Source organism: Vipera berus (genome assembly GCF_964194415.1).
Source record: "Vipera berus genome assembly, chromosome: 3".
Lineage (NCBI taxonomy): Eukaryota > Metazoa > Chordata > Lepidosauria > Squamata > Viperidae > Vipera > Vipera berus.
The window spans coordinates 108,289,469-108,310,067 of record NC_138204.1 but is presented as its reverse complement, the minus strand read 5'-3'; positions in this window follow the sequence as shown (position 1 = coordinate 108,310,067).

The following is a 20,599-nucleotide window of genomic DNA, read 5'->3' as shown; positions in this document are numbered from 1 at the left end:
ACTCTATATTGCTCCATAATAAATCTCTATTTACTGCTATAATATCTGGGACCACCCTTAATTGATTAGCTACCCAATAATTTTTAATATTTGAAAGACCCAGCCCACCCTTTTTAATGGTTCATACCATAATGGTTTGCTTATTCTTGCTCTCTTGCCTCCATTGCAATACACCTCCAGCAATCTGTTTTTCTTTTAATTCCAAAACTTAATTGGGATCATCCAAAACAAAAAATTAATTTTTGGTAAAACTTTCATTTTTATTGCTGCAATTCTTCCAAACCATGTTAATTTTACTTTTCCATATTTATCTATTTTATCTTTTATAGCTTTCTTTAACTTCTCATAATTTATCTTCTTTAATTCTTGAATATTTTTTGGAATGTCAATACCTAAATATTTGATACTAATACTATCTACTATTTTTAATTTATATTTTTCTTTCAATACATCCATTTCTTCTTTACTATGGTTATATAACATAATTTCTGATTTTTCCCAGTTTATTTGCAATCCACTATATTTCCCAAATTCATTCAAATGTGAATATACCCTCTCTATAGTAGCTATGGGATTTTGAAACGTTAGTAATGTATCATCTGCAAATAATTTTATTTTATTTTTCTTATATACACCAATTCCTTCAATCATTGAATCTTTCCTGATTGTATTTGCCAAAACCTCCATCAATAATGCAAATAGAACTGGGGATAAGGGGCAACCCTGTCTTATTCCCCAGCTTAAGGTTATTGTCTCTGTAACACCATCAATTATAACTATTCTCGCCTTATTCTCTCAGTATAGTTGATTTATCACCTTTCTAAACTTTTTTCCAAAGCCTAACTTCTCTATTAATATCTTCAATGTAGGCCATTCCACACAATCAAAGGCCTTAAATACATCTAATGCTAATAAACCAGCCTTTAATTTTTGATTCTTTATGTTATTTAATACCCTTCTTACTACATCTGACATTTGTTCGCCTCTTATAAATCCATGCTGATCATTTTTAACATAATTCTCTATAAATGTATTTAATCTATTTGGCAATATTGCTGTAAAAATCTTAGCATCCTGATTAATAAGGGATATTGGTCTATATGATCCTGGGTTTGTAAGATCTTTATTAGATTTCGCTATCAATACTATCAGAGATTGCTTCCAGGAACTTGGAATAATTTCCCCTTCCATTATTTTATTAAACATTAACCTCATCTTTGGCACCAATAATCCTTTAAAATTTTTATAATATTCTGCACCTAGTCCATCTAACCCTGGTGCTTTACCTATTTTCAATTTATTAATAACTTCCAGTATCTCCTCTTCTATTTGTGATTCCATCATTTCTTTATCATATTCTCAAATTTTCAGTTTAAATTCTTTTCTATATATGCCTGACTTTCATTCACATTTATTTCCTTTCCCTTATATAACTTTTCAAAAAAACTTCTGAAATATCAACAATTTTTCTCTCATCACGTTACATCTTTCTCCCTTTTCGTTCTTTATTACTCCAATCAGGCTTTTTGCCTTTTTAACGTGTGGCTCTAGCCAACATTCTAGAATTTTTATTACTATTTTCATAAAATTCCCTATTTAAATAAATTAGATTTCTTTTTTATATGTTTTTTTATTAATTTTCTCATATTACATTTACATATTGGAAAAGCAATGTGGTGATTGGGTACAATAATTCCATTACAATTGAATATCATCCATACCAATCTCAAAATTTGACAATAACTAATTCTCTTTCCCCCTTAATATGTACATGTCTCTTTCACAAACCAATAAAATTCTTACTTTATCAATCATGCAAAAAATAACTTTCTAATATTCACCAATAATCTTCAATTTATGCATATCTTAATTAATTTAACATTCAAACTTTTAGACAATCAATGACCTAATTTTAATTTTAATTTTAATTTTCCATTGATATTTTAAATTTAACATTGATTTTTATCATTTCCAAGTTTTAAATGACCCCAATTTCTATCAGAGTTCCCTCACAGTCTAATGTTTAAAGTATACCTCTTCTCTCGCAATCTGTATCAGCAAATTAAGAATATAAGGTAATATTTTCTCAGGTCTTGAAAAATCTCAAGTTTAATGACCAAAACTTTTATCTTCATATTTAATATGTCCTTTCCCCCCTCTTTATATCTACTATCTAACCTGTCAGTAATCTAATAAGCTTTTCTCAGTTTTAGTTTACCCTTAATATTTAAATTTAATGATTTATATTTATTTTTCCCAAATTTTTAATTAACCACAATTCCTTTATGACAATTCCTCACAAAATCTAGTGTTTAGAATATACACCTTATATATTAATTTTTACCATTCACCTCAGAAAATTAATAACACAATATACCATTCTTATTTTAGTATTTATGCTTCTAAATTTTATATAACTAAAATTTTCTTTTTCTCAAGACATTACAATATCTTATATTCAGAATACATTGTAGTTATATTTATTGTAGTTATATTTATATACCGCCCTTTCCCTGAGGACTCAGGGCGGTTTACAGGGAATTAAAAAATCCAACATACAAAAGTTAAAACCGAATTAAAAAATATTAAATTAACCCTGTACACAATTAAAACCCCAATTAAAAATTTCTCCTCAGCCTGGGCCCGAGAGCTCAAAGAGCCAGGTCTTCAGGCCCCGGCGGAATGATCGGAGGTCGGGGGCAGTTCTCAGCTCCACCGGCAGCTGGTTCCAGAGGGCAGGCGCTCCCACTGAGAAGGCCCTATCCCTGGGTGTCACCCGCCGGCAATCTCTCACCGGCGGAACCCTGAGCAGACCCTCCCTGTGGGAGCGCACTGGGCGAAGGGTATTTGATGCCGGCAGCAGGTGTTCCCTCAAATAACCCGGACCCAGGCCATGTAGGGCTTTATAGGTAATAACCAGCACCTTGAATTTCACCCGGAGGGCAACCGGAAGCCAATGCAGCTCGCGGAGTAGAGGTGTTACATGGGAGTATCGGGAGACCCCCATTACAACTCGCGCGGCCGCATTCTGCACCAGTTGAAGCCTCCGTGTGGTCTTCAAGGGCAGCCCCATGTAGAGAGCGTTACAGTAGTCCAAGCAGGAGGTCACAAGCGCATGAGTAACTGTGCGTAGGGCGTCTCGGTCCAGATAGGGACGCAACTGGCGCACCAGGCGAACCTGGGCAAAAGCCCCCCTGGTCACGGCTCCTATATGGTCTTCAAAATTGAGCCGTGAATCCAGGAGAACGCCCAGGTTGCGAGCCCTATCAACGGGGGGTAACACCTCACCCCCCATCATTAAGGATGGAATAACTTGGTTAACCCGAGATGCCGATATGCACAGCCACTCAGTCTTGGCGGGATTGAGACGAAGCCTGTTTCTCCCCATCCAGACCTGAACCGCCTCCAGGCACCGGGACATCACGGAGAGGGCATCACTGGGTTGGTCCGGGGTGGAAAGAAAAAGTTGGGTATCATCAGCGTACTGGTGATACCCCACCCCAAAACCGCGAATGATCTCGCCCAGCGGCTTCATATAGATGTTGAACAGGAGGGGCGAGAGAACCGACCCCTGAGGAACTCCACAAATGAGAGACCTCGGGGCGGATCTCTGCCCTCCTGTCAACACCGACTGCGAGCGGCCCTGGAGGTAGGAGGAGAACCACCGTAAAATGGTGCCTCCCACTCCCAGCCCCCTGAGACGCCGCAGCAAGATACCATGGTCGATGGTATCGAACGCCGCTGAGAGATCTAATAGGACCAGGACAGAGGAGCAACCCCTGTCCCTGGCCCTCCAGAGATCATTCACCAGCGCGACCAATGCCGTCTCCGTGCTGTGTCCGGGCCTGAAGCCCGATTGGTACGGGTCCAGATAATCAGTTTCCTCCAGGAACAGAGGGAGCTGGTGCGCCACCACACTCTCAACAACCTTCGCCAGAAAGCGAAGGTTGGAGACTGGACGATAGTTGTTTAAAACAGCCGGGTCCAAAGCAGGCTTCTTGAGAAGGGGTCTCACCACCGCCTCCTTCAAGGCGGCAGGAAAGACACCCTCCTTCAAAGAAGCAGTTATTACTGCATGGAACCAGCCTCGTGTTCCCTCCCGAGCCGCATAAGCTAGCCAGGAGGGGCACGGATCCAACAAACAGGTGGTGGTGCTCAGTCTCCCCATGATCCTGTCCACATCATCAGGGGAAACAGGGTCGAACTCAGTCCAGATAACGTGCTCAAGACCGCCTGATTCCTCCACCTCAGACTCTGCCCAGTCAGAGTCCAAGCCGGTCCAGATCAGAGCGATTTTGTCCGCCAGATGATGACTAAACTCCTCGGCTCGTCCCTGCAAGGGATCCTCTCTCACCTCCTGGTTAAGGAGGGAGCGCGTCACCCTAAACAGGGCGGCCGGGCGATTATCTGCGGACGCGATAAGGGCGGCAAGGTAGTTAGACTTCGCCGTCCTTATCGCCGCAAGATAAGACTTTATAAAGGTTCTTAACTGCAATCGGTCGGACTCGGATCGGCTGGACCTCCAACCGCTCTCTAGACCTCGTCTCCGACGCTTCATCTCCCGGAGCTCCACAGAGAACCATGGGGCCCAGCGGGATCTGCGACGGGTCAGAGGTCGCATGGGTACAACGCAGTCGAGTGCCCTGGCGGCAGCCGTTTCCCAGGCTTCCACCAGGGCATCGACTGGGCTGTGGGTAAGGGTGATAGGTATAGGCCCAAGCGCCCTCTGGAACCGGTCCGGGTCTTATCTATTTGGGTCTGTTCTGTTTTAAGTCCCATATGTGGATCTCAAGCTCATTCCTTTTCAGTCTTATTCTGGCTTTTTTTCTTTGCCAAATCATCTTCCGTGTCTTTGCTTCTAAATCGTCAGATTTAGATTTCTTTGAACCTATTCTAACTTAATATTTTGCAACTCTTTTCTTTTACCTGATAATTCTAACACAATCCTTTTGTCAATGCTGCTAACATCGGATGTTCTTGCTTTGACAACATATGGAGATGCAGCCATTTTCCTTCTTATGTTTTACTCTTAGAGTTAGAATTAGATGATACTGAGAGGGAGGAGGGGGAAAGTGTATGGGATATTGTAATATTGTAATAGTGAGTAGTTTTCCCGCCGCCTTGAAGGAGGCGGTGGTGAGACCCCTCCTCAAGAAGCCTGCCCTGGACCCAGCTGTATTAAATAACTTTCGTCCAGTCTCCAACCTTCGCTTTCTCGCGAAGGTTGTTGAGAGCGTGGTGGCGCATCAGCTCCCTTTGTTCTTGGAGGAAGCTGATTATCTGGACCCGTACCAATTGGGTTTCAGGCCCAGGTACAGCACGGTGACGGCATTGGTCGCGCTGGTGAATGATCTCTGGCGGGCTCGGGACAGGGGTTGTTCCTCTGTCCTAGTCCTGTTAGACCTCTCAGCGGCTTTTGATACCATCAACCATGGTATCTTGCTGCGGCGTCTCAGGGGGTTGGGAGTGGGAGGCACAGTTCTTCAGTGGTTCTCCTCCTACCTTCTGGGACGTTCGCAGTCGGTGTTGGCAGGGGGGCAGAGGTCGACCTTGAGGCCTCTAGTTTGTGGAGTTCCTCAGGGATCGGTCCTCTCGCCCCTCCTGTTCAACATCTACATGAAGCATCTGGGTGAGATCATTCGTGGTTTTGGAGTTGGTTATCATCAGTATGCTGATGATACCCAGCTTTTTATTTCAACCCCAAACCACCCCAGTGATGCCCTCGACGTGATGTCCCATTGCCTGGAGGCGGTCTGGGTCTGGATGGGGAGGAACAGGCTTCAGCTCAACCCTGACAAGACTGAGTGGCTGTGCGTGCCGGCATCTCGGGAAATTCAGATTATTCCATCTCTAATCATGGGGGGTGAGTTATTACCCCCCGTAGATAGGGCTCACATCTTGGGGGTCCTCCTAGATTCACAGCTCTCCTTAGAAGATCATATAGGAGCTGTGACTAGGGGGGCCTTCGCTCAGGTTCGCCTGGTGCGCCAGTTGCAACCCTATCTGGACCGGGATGCCTTGCGTAAAGTCACTCATGTCCTTGTGACCTCTCGTTTAGACTACTGCAATGCTCTCTACATGGGGCTGCCCTTGAGGACCACTCGGAGGCTTCAGCTGGTGCAGAATGCAGCCGCGCGAGTGGTGTTGGGGGTCTCCCAATACTCCCATGTTACACCTCTGCTCCGCGAGTTGCATTGGCTGCCAGTTGCCCTCCGGGTGAGATTCAAGGTGCTGATAATGACCTATAAAGCCCTACATGGCATGGGTCCGGATTACCTACGGCAGCACCTGCTGCCGGCGTCAACTTACCTCCGTCCAGTGCGCTCCCACAGAGAGGGCCTCCTCAGGGTGCCTCTGATCAGAGAATGTCGATTGGTGGCCCCCAGGGGGAGGGCATTCTCTGTGGGCGCGCCAGACCTGTGGAACCGCTTGCCAGTTGAGCTCCAGATGGCCCCCGACCTTCGCTCCTTCCGACGCGATCTAAAAACCTATTTATTTGAACAATCCGGCCTGGTCTGATGGGTTTGGGGTTTGGGTTTGGGTTTTAGCATAGTTTTTAATTATTGTATTATATTGGGCATAATTATTTAATCTTTTTAAACTTTTGTATTTGTATTTTGATATTTATTGCCCTGTACACCGCCCTGAGTCCTTTGGGAGAAGGGCGGTATAAAAATTTAATAAATAAAATAAATAAATAATAAATAAATATCATCTGCTTTTCACCCATCTACTAATGGGACTGCAGAATCTGCTAACAAGATGGTGGAGCAATATCTCAGATGCTATATTTTGTACCAATAAACAAACTGGACCGACCTCCTCCTTTTGCAGAGGTGGCTTACAATAACTTTGTTCATAGCAGTAATGGCTTCATGCCTTTCAGAGTAGCCACAGGAAAAGAGTTCAGCCCAATACCGGAATACCCTCAGGTGCACTCCGCTTCTCAGACACTTGATCAATGGGTGAGGAGGTGGGAAGAAGTTTGGAGAGCCACAAAAACTGCTTTAAAAAAGACTTCTGAGACCTATAAAAAGCAGGCAGATAAAAAGAGGGTTCCTCAAAGAACATTCCAAGTTGGGGAAAAGGTTTATCTGTTGACTAAATATTTACGCCTCAAATTACCCAGCAAGAAATTAGGACCAAAATTCTTGGAACCTTTCCCCATCGTAAAGATCATCAACCCGGTCACCATAGAATTAAAACTCCCTAGGCTTTTAGGGAGAGTTCACCCTGTCTTCCATTACAGCTTGTTGAAATCTTTTCGGTTCTCCACTTTAAGACCTCCCCTAAGAAGGCACACAGCCCCCTCGTACTGGCAGGTCAGACTCACTATGAAGTAAAGTGTATTTTTGATTCTCAAATTTTTAAAGGGAAATTGCAGTACCTAGTACAATGGAAGGGATACTCGCTGTCTGAAGCCACTTGGGTGAAATCTAGTGATATGAAAGTTGACAAAATCATCAAAAGGTTATATAGGAAACACCCTAACAAACCGAGAGACAGTCCCTAACATATGCTCTTGTTTACATTACAGGATCTGTCCTTTTTTAAAGGGGGGGCTGTTGTGATTCAAAGTCAGCCTGTGGTATCGGCAGCTGAGTCTGATGATTCTGAAGAGGAGGAGGAGGAGGGGTTTGGAGAGCCTTTGGTATCAGAGGGAGGCTCTGATGCACTGCAGGACTCTCAGCCTGACCCCTCCCGTCATGTTCCTCCTCAGACTCAGCCGTGTGAGCACGAGGTATTGGATGTAGATGATTCATAGCTGGATCTATTCAGGGATGCTAGGAGCCTGAGGGAATCCAGCAGAGCAGAACAGAGGAAGGCAATGAGGCAACTCGGGAGAAGGCAATGAGAAGCCACACCTTGGGACTGCTGATAAAAGGGGAAGGTGTGGGAGGTGCTGGTTGCTGAAGGCAACCGTTTTAAGATCGTCTGCTAGAGTCCTGGTCTGTTATTCCTGTTTAACTCTTGTTTGAACTTTTGGTTTAACTCTTGTTTGAACTCTTTGTAAATAAATTTGGTTGAGTTTTTTCCAGCCTGTTGACTATAAAAAGGGGTTGTCCCTGACATTCAAACAGGGCCGGTCATAGGCTGGAACAGAACAGGGGCGGATGTCGATGTTGCTAACATCGGATGTTCTTGCTTTGACAACATATGGAGATGCAGCCATTTTCCTTCTTATGTTTTACTCTTAGAATTAGAGTTGGAATTAGATGATACTAGGGGGGAGGGGGAGGAATGTGTATGGGAGTTAGTTGGACATAACAATATTGTAATAGTGTGAGAACCAAGGTTTTTTTGAAATAAGAGATGATAAGAAATGGCGGGTTGGAGAACAGGAGGGAAAGCCTGCATTTCAAACTAATTGGAGAATGTGATTTATGACTGTTAATTAGAGGAGGGAATTGTGCTTGATACTATGTGCTCAGGGGAGATTTTCAATTCAGATTTTGGCTTTGCTATCGACCTGCCGATGCTATGCTACTTGAATAAAGATTCTTTAAGGTAAACAATACCTCAAAGTTCTTTGAAGAGTTTCATCTGTTGGAACCATGACACCTATTCTCTCTACTTTCTATATATTTACACTCTAGTTCTTTAGTTTCCTCCTCCAACCTTTTTATATGTTTCTCTTTTTGTTTTTTTATATTATAAGAATATTTTCTCCCTAAACCTCTTACCTCTGTTTTCATTGCATCCCATATTACACCTATATTACTACCTCCTTCTTCATTTATAGTCCATATGTCTTTTAATTCTCTTTCCATTTTCTCTAAAATCTCTTTATTTTTAAAAATCCTCGAATCCATTCTCCATCTACTTACCTGTTTATAATCAAAATCTATTTCCATTTCCATAGTTACCATTGGATGATCTGATGTTTTAATTATTTTTATCTCTGCTTTCATTATTTTAGATAATATTTCCGATGTTACAAATATATAGTCTATTCTTGTAAAATTTTTATGTCTACTACAAAAATATGTATAACTCTTTTGATTGCCATGTAATTCTCTCCAAATATCTTTTAATCTATTTCTATTAATAAATTTTCTTAAATCTGTATTATTATACTTTATTTCCGCTTTTGATGGATTAAATTTATCAATTCCTGTATCCATAACCATATTATAATCACCTGCTATTATCACATAACCTTTTTTATTTCTTCTATTTCTTTATATACCCTATTATAAAACTTTCTGATTTGTATTAGGTGCATACAATTTGCTAAAGTGACCTCTTGTCCATAAATCAAGCTTTGAATTATAAGAAATCTTCCCATATCATCCCTTTTTATGGCTTTTATCTTAAATTCACATCTTTTAGCTACCAAGATTGCTACCCCTCTTGCTTTTGATATACCAAATGCCTTTTCATATACATCAGCCCAATATAACCTAAGTTCATTCACCCCTTCTTTCTTTTGATGTGTTTCTTGTAAAAATACAATATCTATTTTCTCTTTGTTAATTGATTTTTCAATTCTTGCTTGTTTATATTTTCCCCCAAGCCATGTACATTCCATGTAGCTACCTTCAACGATTTCCCCATCTATTCCTTATATTACATATTCCCTTTGATCTCTTACAAAATTAAAACTACAAAGTAACCATATCGTCCAAAACATAAATAACCTCTTACCCACCCATATACATATATATTGTCCCCCTTCCCTTCTTCAGGAGATCTTCCTCTCTGCTGCTTCAGGCCTCCGGGGGGGGGGGAGGGGAAGAGGAACCATCTCTGCAAGGACTTTAGTCACCCACTCCACCTCCCTTGACCATCTTTACCCTTAATTTCTACACCCAAACATATTTTATAATATTACAAATACTTATATACTATCTCTACAACGAACTTGTAACTCCTGTTGCTTCATCCAGCTTCCCTTTCTCCTGTAGATCTTCTTTATTGATGATTCCGTGCTCCCTTAATTTCTCCATTGCCTTCTCCTTTGTTTCAACTCTGTAAAACCTTCCACCATAAGAAAATCTAAAAAACCCCAGATATCCCCAGCTGTAGTTAATGTTATTTTTCTTCAATATTTGACAAACTTGTAAAGCTTCATTGCATAAATCTGTAAAAACTTGTATCTGATGCCCCTCAAACATTATAGATGACATGTTTCGCAATTTGCGCATCAATTGCTCTTTTTTTACGAATGACCAGAGTCGTACCACAATATCTCTCGACAATTTTCTTCCCAACCTTTTTGGGCCAACTCTATATATTGTATCAATATCATAACTTGTAAAGGGGACATCTGGGAGGATCAAGGTAGCCCAAAGTACTGCTTGAATAAATTTTGCTTCATTTTCTTCACTTTTCTACATATACTTAAATTTGATCGATGCTGACGATCACATATCTCAATCAAATCATTTTTCACCTGATGCATCATAGCTGTCTAACTTTTTAACACCTTATCATGTTCTCCCATCTGACATCCAACCACCAAAAAAGAGCTCTTAACCTTCTAAGAATTTTTACATAGTCTATAGTCCATACACGTCACTTCCTCCCTTTATCTTGTCCTTATCAACTTATCTCCCTGAAAGCAACATAATGGAAATAAATAAATCTAAAGGCAGCAACTATCTTTATTACACATGCCTTATCAAGGCTCTGTCTTAAAGGTGTTTAATATTTTCACTTTCTCCAGGACTGAAAGGAGGGAGTAATGGGCCTTCACAGTGTACACTTATAAATCAGCTATTATCTTTTCAGCTGTACTCCTTTAAACTCTCTCCAAATTCTTTCTCCTATCAGTCTTCAATCATAGGGCCCCTCCTCTCCCCATCAGCCTTCAAAAGCCTCTCAAGTCTCTTAGTCAAACATCCAGATTCAAAGCTTCTCTGGGAGAATGTCCAAAACTGAATCAAATACAATCCAAACTTCAGGAGGAAAGCAAGGGAAGTAACTCACGTTTCATAATCTCTTAACTTTTCATAGTCCTTAATTGGGTGTTATATTTCTTAATCAATTCTCTGCGATGGTCTGGAGGAGGCAGAAATTCAGCGTCTGTTGTCTATCCAAGCTAGCTCCACCCCCATGGTGCCTGTACTCATGTACTAATGAATGACATGTACTAATGAGCTGACTAGGAAGAGCCCCAGAAAACAAATATTTGATAAACATCAAAGTGAATGCAGCCTAATTCCTACTACCGTCCTAGAGAACCAAGTTACCATCATAAGTCTGTTAGACATCTTAATTTGACCATCATATTAAAACTTTGAAGGGCTCTGACACTCATACACTGCAAGAGTCTCCAAATTAAAGCTCCAGGCCAGGGGGTCTTCAAACCTGGCCCTTTTATGACTTGTGGACTTCAGCTCCCAGAATTTCTCAGTCAGGCATGCTGGCTGAGGAATTCTGGGAGTTGAAGTCCACAAGTCATAAAAGGGCCAGGTTTGAAGACCCCTGCGGTCTAGGCAGATTCCATAAAATCCCACATAATTAATGCCTAACTCAGGAGCCATTGAAAGAACACCTGATGTGCTTCTTTACTGTCTATGACTTTCATTAGTTCAATATCCAGGCTGTACTGACCCTTTTATCTCAATTATTATTTTTAATTGGCCAGAGCAATGCACTATTTTATAGGTTTTGAATAATAGTCAGTAGGATTTGACAGGTACTCACTAGGAACAGTTTGATTAAACTTCCTCCAAGTTTGGTAATAGCAGTAATATAATTGTTGCCTCCTCTGTTTATTTGTATCCAGCTTAAAAACTTTATTTACAATGATACCTTCAATGAAGCTTTAGTATTGTCAGTGTTCAAAGTGGTTTGCCTGAACTCAGAAAGTTTCAGCTTTATCCTTTATCCCATTGTCTTTTATTGATCTTGTTAGATATTTATGTTCTTTTATTCCCATGTTTTATAGTACATTTGGCTGGTCAATGACCAAAATAAGGCACTTTGGTTTTGATCTTTAATAGCAATGGCACTTAGACTTATATACTGCTTCAGAGTGCTTTACAGCACTCTCTAAGCAGTTTACAGAGTCAGTTTATTGCCTCCAACAATCTAGGTCCTCATTTTGTATGTACCAGACAACCAACAACCCACTGGTCATCATTTCAGAGACATATACTCAAACAGAGAAAAAGAATGACCATGGGCAGGCAAAAAAAAATTGCTGGGAGTGGGAGTGACATCCAACATTCTGCTGGTTTACTCATTGATGTTGCACATGGGAGGATGGCAGGGAGCATAACAAACGATCCTTTTTCTCTCTCCCTCCTCCCTCTTCTTCTTTTCCTTCCCTTCTCACTTCCTTTTTCCTTTCCCTCCCTCGTTTCCTTAACTTCCTCCTTATTGCTTCAGTCCTTCCTCCCTTCCCTTTTTTCTCCTTTCCTTCTCATCCTTCCTGTTTCTCCCTCCCTTCCCTCCTTGTTCTTCCTTCCCTTCCCCGAAGGCAGTAAGTGGCTGTTGCTGGGTAGGGGAAGTGTTATGTATTGGGCTTTTCAGGAACATCTAAAGCACTTGTAAATTAGACGCGGTGGCTCAGTGGGTTAGGGCGCTGAGCTTGTCGATCAGAAGGTCGGCAGTTTGGCGGGTCGAGTCCCAAGTGCCGCGTAACAGAGTGAGCCCCTGTTACTCGTCCCAGCTTCTGCCAACCTAGCAGTTCAAAAGCACGTAAAAATGCAAGTAGAAAAATAGGGACCACTATGGTGGGAAGGTAACAGCGTTCTGTGCACCTTTGGCGTCTAGTCATACTGGCCACATGACCACGGAGACGTCCTCGGACAAGTGCTGGCTCTTCGGCTTTGAAACGGAGATGAGCACGACTAGCACGCATGTGCGGGGGAACCTTTACCTTTACCTTTAAAGCACTTGTATAAGAGTCACCACCAGGAGGCGTTGAACTGTAACTGTTTTGGCGGGAAGCAGTTTCGGCGGGAAACAGAGGTTCAATCTGATTGGTTGGCTGTGTAGAGTGCAGGTAGCCCCTATTCCCCAACACAGTCACTTCCACCTAATAAAGAGCTGTTATGCTGTACTCATCATCCCGGCGTCTTTCCTGCTCTCCAGAACGCACTACACAACAGGAAGGACCAAAGGAATGAGTAAATGTCTAGTGCAGTATGACTGCAAAGGGAGTGGAGGACACTGTGGTGGTGGGGAGAGACTTACCCAAGCAACTTGTGACCTTCTCTGCTGCATTTTCCACTGATGTTCTCCCTGCAAGCTTCCCACAAGCAAGGACTTTGCTAGTGGGAAGACAGCAAGAAGCATCAGCAATCATATCAGTTTCTTGCAGTTTCCCCATAGACTTATCGGAAGCATCAAGGAACATCAAAAATGAGGATCATGTGAGTGCAGCTGACCATGCTAAGGGGGCAATGTTGCTGAACAGCAGCAGTGCAGTGGCACTGAAGAGGCAACAAATTCCTCAAATTTCATTTCCATTGGAGTCATGGGTCTCGGCACTGTGTTAACTTAGTCCACTTGAGTTACCTTCATTCAATAGTTGTTGTCCCTTCTCTTCCAATTTCACTCAATTGAAGATGACAAATCAGACATGAGAGTTTTAGTATTATATAGATCATACAGACATGAGAACCAGATTGTTCTAGAGCAGGGGTGTCAAATTGCCGGCCCACGGGCCAGACATGTCACGACAAAACCACGCCCACCCCATTGCCAGCAATGGGAAAAAAGTTCTGATATGTTGTGTGATATCACGTGATGTCGCAGGTTTGACAGGTATGTTATAGAGGTTAAGGCACCAGTCTGGAAATCAGGAGACTGTGAATTCTAATCCTGCCTTAGATGTGAAAAATGGCAGAGTGACTTTGGGCCAGTCACTCTCTCAGCCCACAACACTAAGCGCAGGTGACAAGACAGTCAGTCAATTTCTATCACAACCAATGGATCAACACTTGGTTGATCTGAAGAAAGTGGACTCTGCATTTGCAGGAAAAGCATTAGAAAGAAAAAGAATTACTGTATACAGTTTACCCAAGGACTTTTGACCCTCACTGGGGAGCGTGCTTCTCCAGAGAGGATGTAGACAGGGCAAGGCCAAATGAGACTCTACTTTCCTGCCTTGCTTGACACCTCAGCCCCAGTCTCGCCAAGGATGTTTCATATTGCTTGATCACTGGAACTGAGCAGCAGGGCGTGTCTTCTCTTTTATCCGCCACAGCCCCGCAGCAATGGAATTTGACTCCAATCTAAGCTTAAGAAAGGAGTCCCTGAGGCTAATTTATATGAGTGAAGAGGTAGTCATTGATGCCTAGATAAAGTCATTGCTATATTTTAGCAATGCTTGCAAATAGTTTCAGTGTGCCATAGTGAGAATAATTCAGTGTTTAATATTGTTGTGGACATCCATCAATCTTCTTAAACATAAGCAGCAATATTTTCATTTGGTTAAACATTTGTGGTTTTTTTTTAATGGGGGGGAGGGAATATGTGCAGCCTGCCTCAGTTCAAGTATGGCTTGACTAAGGGGGTCTTAGCTGCCATTATAATATTGAATTTAGACAGAGCCTGGGATTCACGTCTTTTATTATGTAGAGACAAAAAACATATAGAAATAAATCACATTTACACACATTCAAAAGAGACAATAAAAAAAAGCTAAGAAGGAAACCAAAAGACCTAGAACACTCCCTCTTCAGTAGGCAACACCCAGATAAGCAGGAATTAACACCAGACAAATAAGCAGGATGATTGTTGCTTATCTGGAGTCTGTTTGCTTTTTGCTTATGAATAGAGTAGCCCAATCTTTCTGAATGTACACAAAATCTCCTAAAGACTGATCTCTTCTTGTTTTTGCTTGAGGCTGGGGCTGCTCTCTGCCTTTGTTAACATTTCTCCTTCAGGGGAAATATTCAACCCTGCCTTTTTTAATATTCCCCAAAATATTTTATTCTCGGGGGGGGGGGCGTGTTTGCTGGCTTCCTACAGTTTCATCTAGCCAAATCACTGAAATACAAGGTATATGATACCAGACTGCCACTTGGATAAGCAACCAGTCTTATACTGTAGAAGCTTTACACAGGGAAATTGAACTCCATATGGGGAGTCTGGGCATCCTAATACAAAATGAAAGACCTATAGATCAAATAAAAAAACACAGAGAAGGATTTCAGAATGTTTCCTCTGCACTTAAAGACATTATCTTTCTCAATCAGTCTGCAGACTTTGAAAAACAAACTCTTGCTAATCACAGTATATATACTTTTTGTCTCTTATCACTCCTTTAGGAAATGGATACTCCTAAGAGTCGGCCAAGCAATAAGCTGTAAACTAAATTAAAATGAAGAATTTGTGAATGTGTAGTGAATATGTAGGTAAGTTCTGAATGCTGAAGCCAAAGACAATCTTTTGCCCACAAAGCCCACTAGCAGAAAGTACTGCATGTTTTAACTAACTGACCAACTATTGCTGGAATTTCTCTTCCCAATAGTTTTGAGGTTATTTGGTCATTTAAATATTCTTCAAGATACATCTGAAGTTCTTACCCAAGACTAAATACATTTATATGAAATTTTAATCTGCCTTAGCTGTCTTTTGGGGAGAAAGGCAGCCAGGATAAATCAAGGAAGTACAGGTAGTCCTTGATTTATGACCACAATTGAGCCCAACATTTCTGTTGCTAAGTGAGCTATTTGTTAAGAGAGTTTTGTCCCATTTTATGAACTTTCTTGCCATAGTTGTTAAGTGAATCAATGGAGTTGTTAAGTTAGTAACATGGTTATTAAATGAATCTGGCTTTCCCGTTGACCTTGCTTGTCAGAAAGTCACAAAAATGATCACATGATCCTGGGATAATGCAACCATCATAAATATGAGTCAGTTGCCAAGCGTCTGAATTTGGACCATGTAACCATGGGGATGCTGCAATGGTCATAAGTATGAAAAATAGTCATGTCACTTTTTTCAGTGCCATTTAAATGGTCACTAAATGAATTGTTGTCCATAAAAGACTACCTGTATAATACAAATAAAAGTGACAATTGGTTCCAAAAAAGACTATTTGATCTCAGTGGTTGTCTGTTTAATAAACACACTCTGTCCCCACATTTCAGACTACCTTTTCCTCCACATACATGTTACACACAGTTGACTGGAGCAACCAGAAACGGAAGTTTCTTGGCCTACTTTTATTTTCAAAAACAAATGATTTTTTTAAAAAGAGAATCAACGGATTGTCCCCAAAATTAATTGAAACATTAACCCTCATACTCAAATCAACTGCCAAGACAACTGAAGTTCATGCTTGATAGGGGCAAACTGGAACCTGTTGAAAAAAGGGAGGAAGAACTTATTATGATTTAAGTGGCATTTAGGTTGTACCTAAATAAACAGGTAGATGTTCACATTTATTACCATATACACAAGATCACACTTCCATCTGTGGCACTTCTTCAGAATAATTTCCATTACTTAATTCCAAATTTGCAGTGATTATGAAAGCAAACTGGAACACCCCCCCACACTTCATTTGCTTTTTAAAAAAATCTTCTTTAGTAATTCAAGTTAATTTTATTAGCAATGTTTAAGCAGGTGGTCAGATTTTTCTGTGGTCCAAATTGAGAACAACACTTTCTTTTTTCTCCCAATAGAAAACTTCTTGTGCAGGCTATAAATTAAATAAATAAATAAATAAATAAATAAATAAATATTTAGGGTTCCTCCAGGACAACGCCAATTGGCTTTGCCAGTCTATTGTGGAAAAGCTCCTTCCTCAATAAGTCACTGGGCACAATTCCTCCATGGCTATTTTGGCTTTGGATGCTAATATAGTTATGAATCACATAGAACAGAATAGAATGTTTTATTTGGCCAATTGTGGTTAGAAACACAAGGAATGTGTCTCCGGTACAGAAGCACTCAGTGTACCTATCAAGAAAGCCAACAACTTGGAGAAAGTCTACATGTTTTATAAGTCCAAAATTAGTAGGTTACAGCTAGTCTTGCGCCATTGGTCTCTTGCAGCCAGAAAAGTCAAAAGCAAGAGCCAAAGTATAAGATCTACTTATGTAGTAAATTCATCAAAGACTGAGTAGGTGCACACAGTGATAGAAGATCCCAAATGAAGAATGAATTGCAGAATGAATTGCTTTACAATTGATAAGGAAGCAAGAGCGATGGCTAATGTTCAATGGCTAATGTTTGTGATGTAAAAGCAACATGCAGTAGCAATGTTGATATACAGCACAGGAGCCAAACTTGATCATGTCATGTGATGTATCATGACCTTTTTTGCCTTTGCAGTGCTGGGGCGGGTGTGGCATGAGGCATCTGGCCAGCAGGCTGCCAGTTTGACACACCTGATATACAGTATAAATTGAGCCCTAATTGTTATTCTAAGAAGCTGGCCTTCATTCACACCAGGGAGAGATAAGGTATGGCAGCATATATCCTTAAATCCTGCCTCCTTTAAGGGCATGAACTCTGTGAACAGTTAGTCATTCACAGCCACAGATTGCTACTATGGCAAAAATTCCATTCTTAAGGATACAAATATATAAGGAAGGACATATGTGAACTTAAATATATAGTAAACAGAGATAAAAGATTTTATCTCTGATTTTATTCCAACCCATTATACTAGCAAGATCAGATACCCTCTCTAATTGTCTTTATACTGGAACACCAAACTTGTAGGTATCCTGCTATTTTGTGCATGATGTATGTGTACATATTGCATGTGGAGGGGAGGGTGCTTTGAGATTGTAAAGTACAGAAGGTGTGAAATACATTCAGAGAAATTTGGAAATGTGGCTGGATGGGAGAAGAAAGTGACTCTGCCTGACCAGAACTGATTTCAAGAACAATCTGCTTCAGGAGGAAGAATGGAAAGAAAAGTCCAGAAGAACAATAACAGTGAGAGTCTCAAGTTCAGATCATTTGATTTTCAAATCATCACTCTGATAAGAGTTTTGGGGTAGAAGGTAGACTATTTATTTTTCTGGGAGGGCGCTAGTCTTATGAAATTATTTCATAGATGTATCATGTACATGTGATCCAGATTGGAATTATTTTCTGATTTCTAATTCTGAGACCTACAGGACTCTCCTCTTGCTTCCTTATTTTCTTTTTTTTTCTTTTAGACTTCTTTTCCTTTATATTCTATTTTATCTAAGTACGTGATTTCTGTTTTTTCCTTAATTGATAAGCCAACCATCTACCAGGCTTATTGGCGTTACAAAAAGTATTGTGTTTGGCATAGCGCAAATTAGTGGCTACTTGATCAGCCAATAGCATATTAAATTGTTCTTTCAATAAATGTATTGAGATCTTTAAATTATTATCCAATGGATTCAAAATGAACTTTTTCTCCTTAGTTTTAATCTCTTCCTCAATATCTAAATGTTTTTGCATTTGCTTACGCCTATAAGCATTATTCATATAAATCAAAACCCCTCTCATATAGGCTTTACTAGCATCCCAAACCATTTCCATCGAGGTACCTTTATGCATATTTGTGACAAAAAATTCTTTCATATGTTTTCTACATTTCTGCAAGAACAAGTCATTTGTAAATAAATTCTCATTCAGCCTCCAGGATCTCCTACTAGCGTCTTCAGCAAAAAACTCCAACCAAACAGGACTATGGTCAGACATTGTCCTAGGAAAAATCTTAACGTTCTTAACCGAAGAAGAAAGATCAGTAGTAATCAAAATAAAGTCAATCCTGGAGAAAGATTTATGTCTATCCGAAAAAAAGTAAAATCTCTATCTCTCAAATTCCTTTCCCGCCATACATCTCTTAATTCCAGATCTTCCTTCAAATAAAAAAAAGCTTTAGGCAATTTTGAATTTAAAAAGTTTTTAGAAGATCCCTTCTTGTCTTCAGATGGCACCAAAACCCCATTCCAGTCCCCCATCATAATAACAGATTTGTAATCCAGTTCAATTAGTCTCTGATGTAAAAATTTTAATTTTTTTTGCTGTTGTTGATTTGGAGCATATAATCCAATAAGAAGAACTTTCTTTCCTTGTAGTGTTAATTCAATACTAACATATCTCCCTTGTTTATCCGATTCAATCAATCTTGCCGAAAAGTCTTTTCTTAAGTAAATAACCACTCCAGCCTTCTTGTCCAAAGCAAAAGATGCAAAATGTTTTCCCAATCGGGAATTAATCAAATATTTTTGATCTTTTAATGCAATATGTGTCTAATGTCATTTTATGTTGTTTCAGATAGAAAAATACTTTCTTTCTTTTCTGTGTTGAATTTAACCCATTAACATTCCATGTCAGGAACTTCACCATCTCTGGTAACCATGAGCCTTTGGAACATGGCCTGAAGATCAGCTGTTGCTCTCTTAGGACGTGCTCCTCCCACAGGCTCTGAAACGGCCGCATCTTGCGTAACTGGACCAGTTACAGGCTTTTGTTTTTGCTCTTTTTCCATACGCTTATATGCAGCTCTTGTCATCCTCTGTTCTTTTGGATCTTCCTTTAATGCCAAACTCTGCTCCATGGCCTCTGCCTTCTGCATCTCCTCAAGAGGCAATGACATTGCCCCTTCACTCAATTGTTTATCATCTTGTCTTGCTTCTGTTCTTTTAATTCGGGGAGATGGTGGTAAACCTGCTTTCAGGACCTTAGTGTAGAAATCTTTTGCTTTTAAGATTGTATCCAATCTGTATCTGGTCCCTTCATAATTTACCACAATTCCAATAGGTATTTCCCATCTGAACTGGATTTGTCGCTCCTTAAGCTCATCAGACAAAAAGGCAAAGTCTTTCCTCTTTCTAAGAATTTTTGAAGGTATCTCCTTTAAAATCATAATATCTTGGCCTGCAGTCTGAAATTTTTCCCGATAAAAAGCCTGGATAATAGAATTTCTGGTTGATCTTTTGGAAAAATAAATCACTACGTCTCTAGGTAGACTTTTTTGCCTAGCAATCCAGGAGTTAACCCTAAATGTCTTATCCATTTCCTTAAGCAGTTCTTCAGGTTCACATTTCAAAACAGGAGCCACTGCTCATGCTATTTCCCATTCCAAATCTTCTTTAGGATTCTCTTTGAGGCCTCTAATACGCAAAGCAAACTCCATGTTCTTGTATTCTGATATAGTAACCTCGTCTTCTTTCAATCTTGGCCTCTGCTCTATCAATCTTCTGTTCAGCATCAATAATTTTATTTTCCAAATTCTCCACATACTCCATAACTGAGTCCACACGAACATCCAGGCGTTCTATATGTGCAGCCAAACCCTGGAGTGCAAGCACTATATCTTCCCTGATCTGGTTGTTTTGATTAACAAATTCTTCCCTTGTTTTCTCTATTTCTTGTTTCAAAACTTGTGTTGACTGCATCACAACTTGCTGAATGTCTGTCAGTGTAAATGCAGGAGGTGGGGGAGAGGGTGGTTGTACTGTAGGTTTCATCGAAGTCTGCCCTGCAGCTTGTGGTATAGGTGAGGAAATAACATTCTTAGAAAGCGGAGGCCCTCCCCCACGTCTCGCAGCCATCTCTTAGGTTTTGATTTCCTCTTTCACCCAGCAGAATCAAAGTTCAGGAAAAAAAAAAGGGGGGGGGGGGAAAGAAAAAAATAACAATTCTCCCAAAGTTCTTAACCTTCAATAAGAAGAAAAGGGAACAGGCTTTCAAATAA